Source organism: Mesoplodon densirostris, chromosome 7 (genome assembly GCF_025265405.1).
Source record: "Mesoplodon densirostris isolate mMesDen1 chromosome 7, mMesDen1 primary haplotype, whole genome shotgun sequence".
Lineage (NCBI taxonomy): Eukaryota > Metazoa > Chordata > Mammalia > Artiodactyla > Ziphiidae > Mesoplodon > Mesoplodon densirostris.
The window spans coordinates 51,571,257-51,580,745 of record NC_082667.1 but is presented as its reverse complement, the minus strand read 5'-3'; the positions used below and the strand labels follow the sequence as shown (position 1 = coordinate 51,580,745).

The 9,489-nt window shown below is 40.6% G+C and overlaps 1 pseudogene; it reads left to right on the top strand.

Annotated features, from left to right (window-relative positions):
* Positions 1 to 5,944: 5,944 nt before the first annotated feature.
* LOC132493882 (protein phosphatase 1D-like) lies at positions 5,945 to 7,764 on the top strand (annotated as a pseudogene).
* The last annotated feature ends 1,725 nt before the right edge of the window (positions 7,765 to 9,489 follow it).

Genomic DNA, 9,489 nt, shown 5'->3' with positions numbered 1-9,489 from the left:
CTTTCACAACTCATAAGAAACAGCAGGTAGGTAAATAAGCAAATAAATAAATAAATAAATTTAGCTAGACATGATTACTATGTAAAGTATAATATTACAAAGAATTATGAAGCATGCAAGGTGATGGGGATATAATCTCCTAGAGCTTAGTGAGTAAAAAGTGAATAATAAGAGATGAAGTCTGAGTGTTAGGTTGGGCTACATCATGAGTGTCTTGTAGGTCATAGTCAAGTTTTAATTTTTTTTCTGGATGTAATTGAGAAGTTTTAGGGAAATGCTATCATCTGATTTAGCTTTTAATAGATTATATTGGAGGGGGCAGAAGGAAAGTAGGTATATCATCTATTATGTCATTCAGACAACAAGACAGTGACTTGAACTAAGGTAACAGCAGTAGCTATAAATACCTTATAATTCCAGAAGTTTCTTTTTCCTTAGAACTTTCAAGGACAGAGGCTAGCCACTTTCTGGCTCTAACAAAGTCATTCCATCAAAGTCTGTTGCCAACTTCTGATTCATTAGCTGAGCATAAAGGGACATGAGTGTCCCTGGGCAGCCTTTGTTTGGTCTGTTCCCTCCTGACAGCTCTCTTCAATCCCACTCACATGTAGGGAAGATGGGCTTCTCTCTGTGTCCCCCAAGGAAGTTCTTTTACTTTTTTATATCTTTGCCTGCCCTAATTTCTGAGGTATTTACATTTTTCTTTTTAATTAATTAATTTATTTATTTATTTTTGGCTGTGTTGGGTCTTCGTTTCTGTGGGAGGGCTTTCTCTAGTTCTCTAGTTGCGGCGAGCGGGGTCCACTCTTCATTGTGGTGCGCGGGCCTCTCACTGTCGCAGCCTCTCTTTTATTTTTTTATTTTTATTTTTTTTGCAGTACATGGGCCTCACTGTTGTGGCCTCTCCCGTTGCGGAGCACAGGCTCCGGACGCGCAGGCTCAGCAGCCATGACTCATGGCCCTAGCCGCTCCGCGGCATGTGGGATCCCCCCGGACCAGGGCACAAACCCGTGTCCCCTGCATCAGCAGGCAGACTCTCAACCACTGCGCCACCAGGGAAGCCCATCGCGGCCTCTCTTGTTGTGGAACATGGGCTCCAGACGCGCAGGCTCAGTAGCTGTGGCGCATGGGCTTAGTTGCTCCGCGGCACGTGGGATCTTCCCAGACCAGGGCTCGAACCCGTGTCCCCTACATTGGCAGGCAGATTCTCAACCACTGCGCCACCAGGGAAGCCCGAGGTATTTACTTTTAAGCTCCGACAGATTCAGAGAGGGAAAGATGAGAGCCACACATTGTAATGGTAAAAATGAAAGGGAGCTGAAAATGCATAACGCAGTCGTAGATCAGAAGAGAGCTCGGCAGAGTGGTCAAGACTACTCAAGCATTCCTACTGCCTTTTGTTTTCTTTGATTCAAATACAATTTTCTGGCCCTCAAATTGCAGCGGACCAGGACACTGGGGAAAATGCCATACATAGGAGATCTCAACAGTCATCAATGTTTGACCATGGGGTCAACAACTGAGAACAGAATTGCATAACTTCAAATGAAAACAAAGCATGGCCACAGAACCAGAAGAGACGGAGTGCTGGCAGTTTACTGGGACAAATGCTTAACTTGACATGTAGCTTGACCCTATATGGAGTGCTGCATGCCCATTAACACACAATTCCAAAATCCAGTGATTATGGATATCATCCCGGACCTACCTAGCTTATTTCAGATCTGCTTCAGTATTTAATATCTCTATTCTGTTTATATTACTTTGAGTTAATTCCTCAATCCTCTCCAATGACTCTGGATTTAATTTATCATTGGCTTTCCCTACCTTGAAGTATCTCAGTCCATATACTTGCCATAGCAGAGTCTCTCTGGATCAAACTCCGTATATCTATAGCTGGTCAGCACCCTTGTTTGCCCTTCTAATATTCTATGCAGGGAGAAAGGGGAGATTCTGATATTAGGACATAGGCACACTCACAAAAAGAAGCATACCCTGTTTTTTGAACTGACTCCGGGAAGGGTTCTTCTCAAGGAGCACATCATGAGTCTAATCATTAAAGTTGAGGCATAAGATCAGAAAATGACTCTTCTTCAGGCTAAACTAGTTCTCCAGAGTTATCTGTTTCGTGGACAGAGTGGAGAATTGGTCATAAAACTAAAAGTGGGGCTAAATCTGTTTCAGGAATCACCTGGCAGCAGCTATATAGAGTTGAACAATTTAGAAGGCTGGACACACACACAAGTTCACCTATATCTGTGTGTAGCTGCCTCACATTCTCCACAGGAGGACGTATAGTCTTAGGAAGACAGCACACACCCTCATCAAAGGTACTGGTTTAAGAAAACCTTTCTTTTCATATTTTTATTATCTATACTTTATACTAATGTTTAAATTTATAATAAAGGGACAATACAACATTAAATTAATAATTTCAAATAATCATTTTAAAACCCCCAATTCTAGAACTTAAACACATTTTTTTTCCTTTCATAGTTGTTTTTCTATATTTTATTTAGTTAGAGAATGGTCTGTGTATAGATCTGTGTATTGTTTTTTTTGTGTGTGTGTGCATATATGTAAGAGAGAGTGTTTGTGAGTGTTAGTGTTCTGCTCTTTCATGAAGCATACTGGCATGGTTACTTTATATTTTTCTACATAATCTTCATATTATGTTTGTTTCCTGTTATAGCTGTAACAAATTACTGTAAATTTCGGGCTTCACACAACATAAATTTATCATCTTACAGTTCTGTAGGTCAGAAGTCCAAGGCTGGGTTGATTCCTCAGCCCCAGGTCTTATAGGGTCTAAATCAAGGTGATGGCAGGGCTTATTCCTTACTGGAGACTGTGGAAGGATCTGCTTCCAACTTCATTCAGATTGTTAGCTGAATTCAGCACCTTGTGGTTTTAAGACTGTCATATGCATGTCCTTACTGACTGCTAGTGGGAGGGCATCCTTAGTTCCTACAGTATTCTCTCTGGTCCTTGCCTGGAGCCCCATGTATCTTAGAACCAGCAATGCCATGTCAAATCCTTCTCACATTCGGAATCTCTCTGATTTCCATTTCTGTCACCTATATTCTACTTCTGCTGCCATCTCTCACTTCAGCTAGAGAGTTTTCTCTGATTTTGAAGGCTTATGTGATTAGATTGGACCCACCTAGATAATGCCAAATTATCTCCCTTCTTAAGGGTTGTGACCTTACTTATATATGCAAAACATGTTTTGTCATGTAGAGTAACATATTCACAGGTGTACATCTTTCTTTTGTTTCTTTGGTTGGGACAGTTATTCATCCTATCACAGTAGTCATCATCTTTAACAACTTCATAATTTTTTTTTAAATAGTTGTCTTTTTGTTTTTTATCTTTTGTTTTGGCCGTGCTGTAAGGTTTGCAGGATATTAATTCCCCCTAACCAGGGATCAAACCCATGCCCACTGCAGTGGAAGCGTGGAGTCCTAACCACTGGATCCCCAAGAAATTCTCAGAAACTCCATAATTTTGATATAACATAATATTAAAGAATATTTCTTAGGATATATATTTGTTTTCATTTTTGTGTTTTGCAATTATAAATGGTATCTTCTTACCTAGAGCTTTTGAATCATTTCCTTAATCAAATACCAATTTCAGCTTATTGCTATATTGAGTTACAATAGGTTTATACCAGTTAATAAAGTTCAGCCCTAAAAGTTTACTGTTTTATAACTACCTCTCCAGCACTGAGTGTAAATATTTTTAGATGCATATTTCAATTCTAAAATTGCTAGAGTATTAACATTTATATATTAAATATATAAATCTTATATTATGATTTCTGTGACCTCCTATGTGAAGTACCTTCAGTATTATTTCCTTAATTATCTTTTGGCATCTTGATGCTTTATATAAGCTACTTAAAATTATAGAAATTATCCACTCATGTGTCATACACAGAGAAAATATTTTTCCATGTAAGTTGTTACTCTACTTTAGCTTAATACCTTTCAATGTAGTTTTATCCTTTTAAACTATTCAAATTTATCTTTTCCTTTGATCTTGTACTTTTTGATTCAAATCTGGAAAAGTTATCAATTCTTCACAGATCCTATCCATTTTTTTTCAGCTCTTCAAATCATCTCTTACTAGTGTAGGTGTAATTTTTTGATCTACCTTCCAAGGATTGATTTGCATACTGGGCATTTTTCAACAGAGGGCAGTATTTTGCAGTTGTTCTGCTTTGTGGGGGCACATTTCAACCTCAGAACACCAAATGTTCTGAAATCTTGCTCAAGCACATACAGTGAACAGCATATACAAGAGCATTTCTATGGAAACAAATGATGTATTTTCTTATCACAGAGCTTCTGGAAGGTTCTTAAATCTTCTTTGAAATGCAATAAATGCTCTTTAAATCAATAACTGTGGTGAAAACAATAAAGAAATAGTGCATGTTAGAAAAAAAAACTGAGTCAGCTTTAGAAGAAGGCAGCAATGACAGAAGGTTTTATCCAAAACTTTAATACAATTGATTATGATTGAATGACTAAGCCAATAAGGCTTGACTCTGTTGCAGATAATGTAACCAATTTGTGCAAGAATTGCAACTAAAGCTTTATTCTCTATATGATTTAATTTTTAAAAATCTGCATTGTTAGTGGTTCAGAGTCCGCCTGCCGATGCAGGGGATACGGGTTCGTGCCCCGGTCTGGGAGGATCCCATATGCCGCGGAGCGGCTGGGCCCGTGAGCCATGGCCGCTGGGCCTGCGCATCCGGAGCCTGTGCTCCGCAACGGGAGAGGCCACAACAGTGAGAGGCCCGCATACCGCAAAAAGAAAAAAAAAAAAAAAAAAAAAAAAAAAAAAAAAAAAAAATCTGCATTGTTTTTAATTATCTTCATGATAAATTTGGATTGTTCATGGCTCACGAGGTCCTAGCCCCAGGCCTCAAGATTCAAGCAAGTGTTCTCTATTCTAGCTTTCAGGCAGAGTCAGTGTTTCCCACCCTTGTGTCCTTATTCTGTTTTCTGTATGTGTGTTACTTTCTTGTTATACCCCAGGCTCTACCAGGACCTATCTTTACCTTATTATCTCTCCACACCAGAATTTGAGCACACTAGATAGCACATAATAGGCACTCATTAAATAAGGAATGGAAAGATACTGAGATTTAAAATGTTCTGCTTATTAGCTTGGTAATCCTTTTTTTCCCCCTAACATTTCTAATACTGCCTAATTTATATATATGTACATAATCCTGACTTTGTCTCATTTCAATAAAGTTTATATTAGTAAATAATGTGCCTTTTCCTTTGGTGGATTTTATGGAACTTAGATGTTTTTGTAAGATATTTTGAAATTGTTGATTACAATAGATTAATGGAACTAGGAACTACAATTCCATTAGATGCCTGGGGTTTAAGGTACATCCACTCCTGATTTTTAAATGCATCACAATTTTAGGGCCACTAAGCTTGGAGGCCATGAAAGAGGTTAGGATCTTTATATTTTAGTAAGTCTGATTGCCTGGATTGATATGAAAAGAAAGATAATGTACCTTGCACTTTTGCAAGGTGGCACAAGCAGAATTCATAATCTTTTCGAAATGGCCCATGGAGTGACAAGAGATCTGACATTTGTCCAGCGTCCATAAAGCAAGGATAAGGAAATTATAGAATCACTCTTGAAGCTCCTATACAGGGCAAACATTCCAACTGTGGTTCCTCAGGGCTGAAATACTTCAAGAGTGAGCACAAAGTCCTTTCCCCCTGGCTCTTCTGCCCAGCTCTGGCGGACAAGTCTCGACATCGTGCGCCCCCCGCCCCACCGCGAGACCGCTCCCTCCCCCTTCTCGGCGTAGTCGAAGATAAACAATAGTTGGCCGGGGAGCGCCGAGTGTGTATCCCGCCGCCGCATTCGGCGGGCTGCGTGGGACCGGCGGGATCTCGGCCAACCTGCCATGGCGGGGCTGTACTCTCTGGGAGTGAGCGTCTTCTCAGACCAGGGCGGGAGGAAGTACATGGAGGACGTTACTCAGATCGTGGTGGAGCCCGAGCCCACGGCTGAAGAAGAGCCCTCGCCGCGGCGGTCTCTCTCTCAGCCGTTGCCTCCGCAGCAGTCACCGCTGGCTTTTCCTGGAGACGAAATCTCGGGGAAAGGCCCGGCGGTGGCAGCCCGAGAGGCTTGCGACGCGCCGCCGGACGCCAGGGCCTCGCCGGCTCCCAGCTGCTCCTGCCGCCGTCGTTCCTCAGTGGCCTTTTTCGCCATGTGCGACGGGCACGGCGGGCGGGAGGCGGCACAGTTTGCCCGGGAGCACTTGTGGGGTTTCATCAAGAAGCAGAAGGGCTTCACCTCTTCCGAGCCGGCGAAGGTGTGCGCTGCCATCCGCAAAGGCTTCCTCGCTTGTCATCTCGCCATGTGGAAGAAACTGGCAGAATGGCCAAAGACTATGACAGGTTTTCCCAGCACGTCAGGGACAACTGCCAGTGTGGTCATCATACGGGGCCTGAAGATGTATGTGGCTCATGTGGGTGACTCAGGGGTGGTTCTTGGGATTCAGGATGACCCAAAGGATGATTTTGTCAGAGCTGTGGAGGTGACACAGGACCATAAGCCAGAACTTCCCAAGGAAAGAGAACGAATTGAAGGACTTGGTGGGAGCGTGATGAACAAGTCTGGGGTGAATCGTGTAGTTTGGAAACGACCTCGGCTCACTCACAATGGACCTGTGAGAAGGAGCACAGTCATTGACCAGATTCCATTTCTGGCAGTAGCAAGAGCACTTGGTGATTTGTGGAGCTATGATTTCTTCAGTGGTGAGTTTGTGGTGTCACCTGAACCAGACACAAGTGTCCACACTCTTGATCCCCAGAAGCACAAGTGTATTATCTTGGGGAGTGATGGTCTTTGGAATATGATTCCACCTCAAGATGCCATCTCAATGTGCCAGGACCAAGAGGAGAAAAAATACTTAATGGGTGAGCATGGACAGTCTTGTGCCAAAATGCTTGTGAATCGAGCTCTAGGCCGCTGGAGGCAGCGTATGCTTCGAGCGGATAATACTAGCGCCATAGTAATCTGCATCTCTCCAGGAGTGGGCACTCAGGGAGATTTCACCAATGAAGATGAGCTCTATCTGAACCTGAATGATAGCCCTTCCTATAATAGTCAAGAAACCTGCGTGATGACTCCTTCTCCATGTTCTACACCACCAGTCAAGTCACTGGAGGAGGACCCATGGCCAAGGCTGAACTCTAAGGACCACATACCTGCCCTTGTTCGTAGTAATGCCTTCTCAGAGAATTATTTAGAAGTCCCAGCTGAGATAGCTCGAGGGAATGTCCAGGCTGCAGTCATATCCTCAAAAGATCCAGAGCCACTTGAAGAAAATTGCACTAAAGCCCTGACTTTAAGGATACATGATTCTTTGAATAATAGCCTGTCAGTTGGCCTTGTGCCTACCAATTCAACAAACACCATCATGGACCAAAAAAATTTACAGATGTCGATCCCAGGTCAAATGAAAGCTCAAGAAGTTGAAAGAACCCCTCCAACAAACTTCAAAAGGACATTAGAAGAATCCAACTCTGACCCTCTTGTGAAGAAGCATAGACGAAATGGTTTAAGTTGAAGCAGCGGTGCTCAGCCTGCAAGCCTCCCTACAAACTCACAGCGAAAGAACTCTGTTAAACTTACCATGCGACGCAGACTTAGGGGCCAGAAGAAAATTGGAAATCCTTTACTTCACCAGCACAGAAAAACTGTTTGTGTTTGCTGAAATATATCTGGAATTTTTTTTTTTTCCAAACTTCTAAGAGGGCTTTATGAATTTGGTGCCGAAGCTGAACTTTCTTTAAGGGGACAAAATAAAAATAGTATACAGTTTGACTTTTTGGAATTCAACAGTTTTATCCTGGCCTTGTACTTGCTTGTATTATAAATGTGAATTTTGTAGATGTTAGGGTATAAGTTGCTATAAAATGTGTGTAAATTTGTATCCTTCACACAAACTCTGTCTCTTACTCTGATACACAGTACATGTAACAACAGGGCTAAAGGTTTAAAAAAAAAATCAAAAGAATCTATTCGATTTTAGAAATACATTTAAACTTTTAAAAATGCTTATTAAGAAATTTGTATGTCACTTGTGATGAAAGCTACACAACTTTTTAAAGTAAATTATGAAGCAAACTGGAAAAGTGATGTATTTTCATAGTGACCTGTGTTCCACTTAATGTTTCTTAGAGACAACTAGTGTCTTTTAAAAATTATTCTTTATTTCTGATTTCATAATTCAGAACTAAATTTTTCATAGAAGCAGAAGTGTTGAGCCATGCAAAAGCAGCTGGGTTTTAGTCTCCTTGTCCTAATTAAAATACTATGCAGTATCTCTTATTTCTTTCAGTAGCATTTTTTCTAAACATTAATCATCAGATTTGCTCACCAAATCTTTGAAGTAGAAGGAGGTAGGTTTGCCTAAAAAGATGCCCTTCTCATCATCCCAGACATTCAGTGGCATTAGTGGGTCTTAAAAGTAGTTATATCCTCTTCTAGTGTTTGCATAAAACATGTGAAGTTTTTCTTGCTATGTCAATAACGGATGGTGCTGCTAATTCCCAACATTTCTTAAATTATTTTATATATCCTATGGTGTTCATTGATTATATGGACATGTTTGTTCATCTAATAAAATCAGTGAACTGTTAAAAAAAAAAAAAGAGTGAGCACAAAGTGCTTGAACTCAGCTAATTGAATATTTCTTGAAAGCTTCCCACAAGCCAAGGACTCTGCCAGGTACATGCAATACAATAATAGATGAGATAGTATATCTGTACAGGGGGCCCAGAGTCCTAGAATAAAGTTGTGCATCATAAAGTTCCTTCCTTTTAGATGATTAGAGATCTAAACAAGTTGTGTCTATAAATGCTCTTCCCTCACTTTCATTGTCAAATCTCTACAAATCTCATTTCCAGAATCATCTTTCTTATCTAAATTACCTCTAGTAAATTGCATACTTCAAATATTTCCTCTGGACTCCAGTGTGAACTTGCAGAATTATAGTGCTGTGAACCACCTAGAGGAGACTGCCTAGAGGGGAGACTCTGTCTCTTACTCATCATTTGTGCCTGGCACCAGGCCTGGCACTAAGTGTAGAGTTGTAAAATGAATACATGAGTGGATACATGATTGAATAAATGCATGAATGAATGAAGAGTAATTTGTTAACATACATTTGCTTTTTTATTATAAAATATTTTAAACTGTTGGAGAATAAAAATGTGTTCCCACTCCCCCAGACTAAAAAATGTAAATATTTTCCACATCATCTTTAAATGTTTTTTAAAAGAGAAGTAAATTATTACAGATGGAGCTTCCTTACTATCTTTCCCTGACCTAATATCTCCTTCTCCATCCTCAAAGGAAAAATATTCTTGAAGCTGGTGTTTAATTTTCTCTTCCATGTTTTTATATTTTAACTTTGAATGTAGAGTTCCATAAACAACA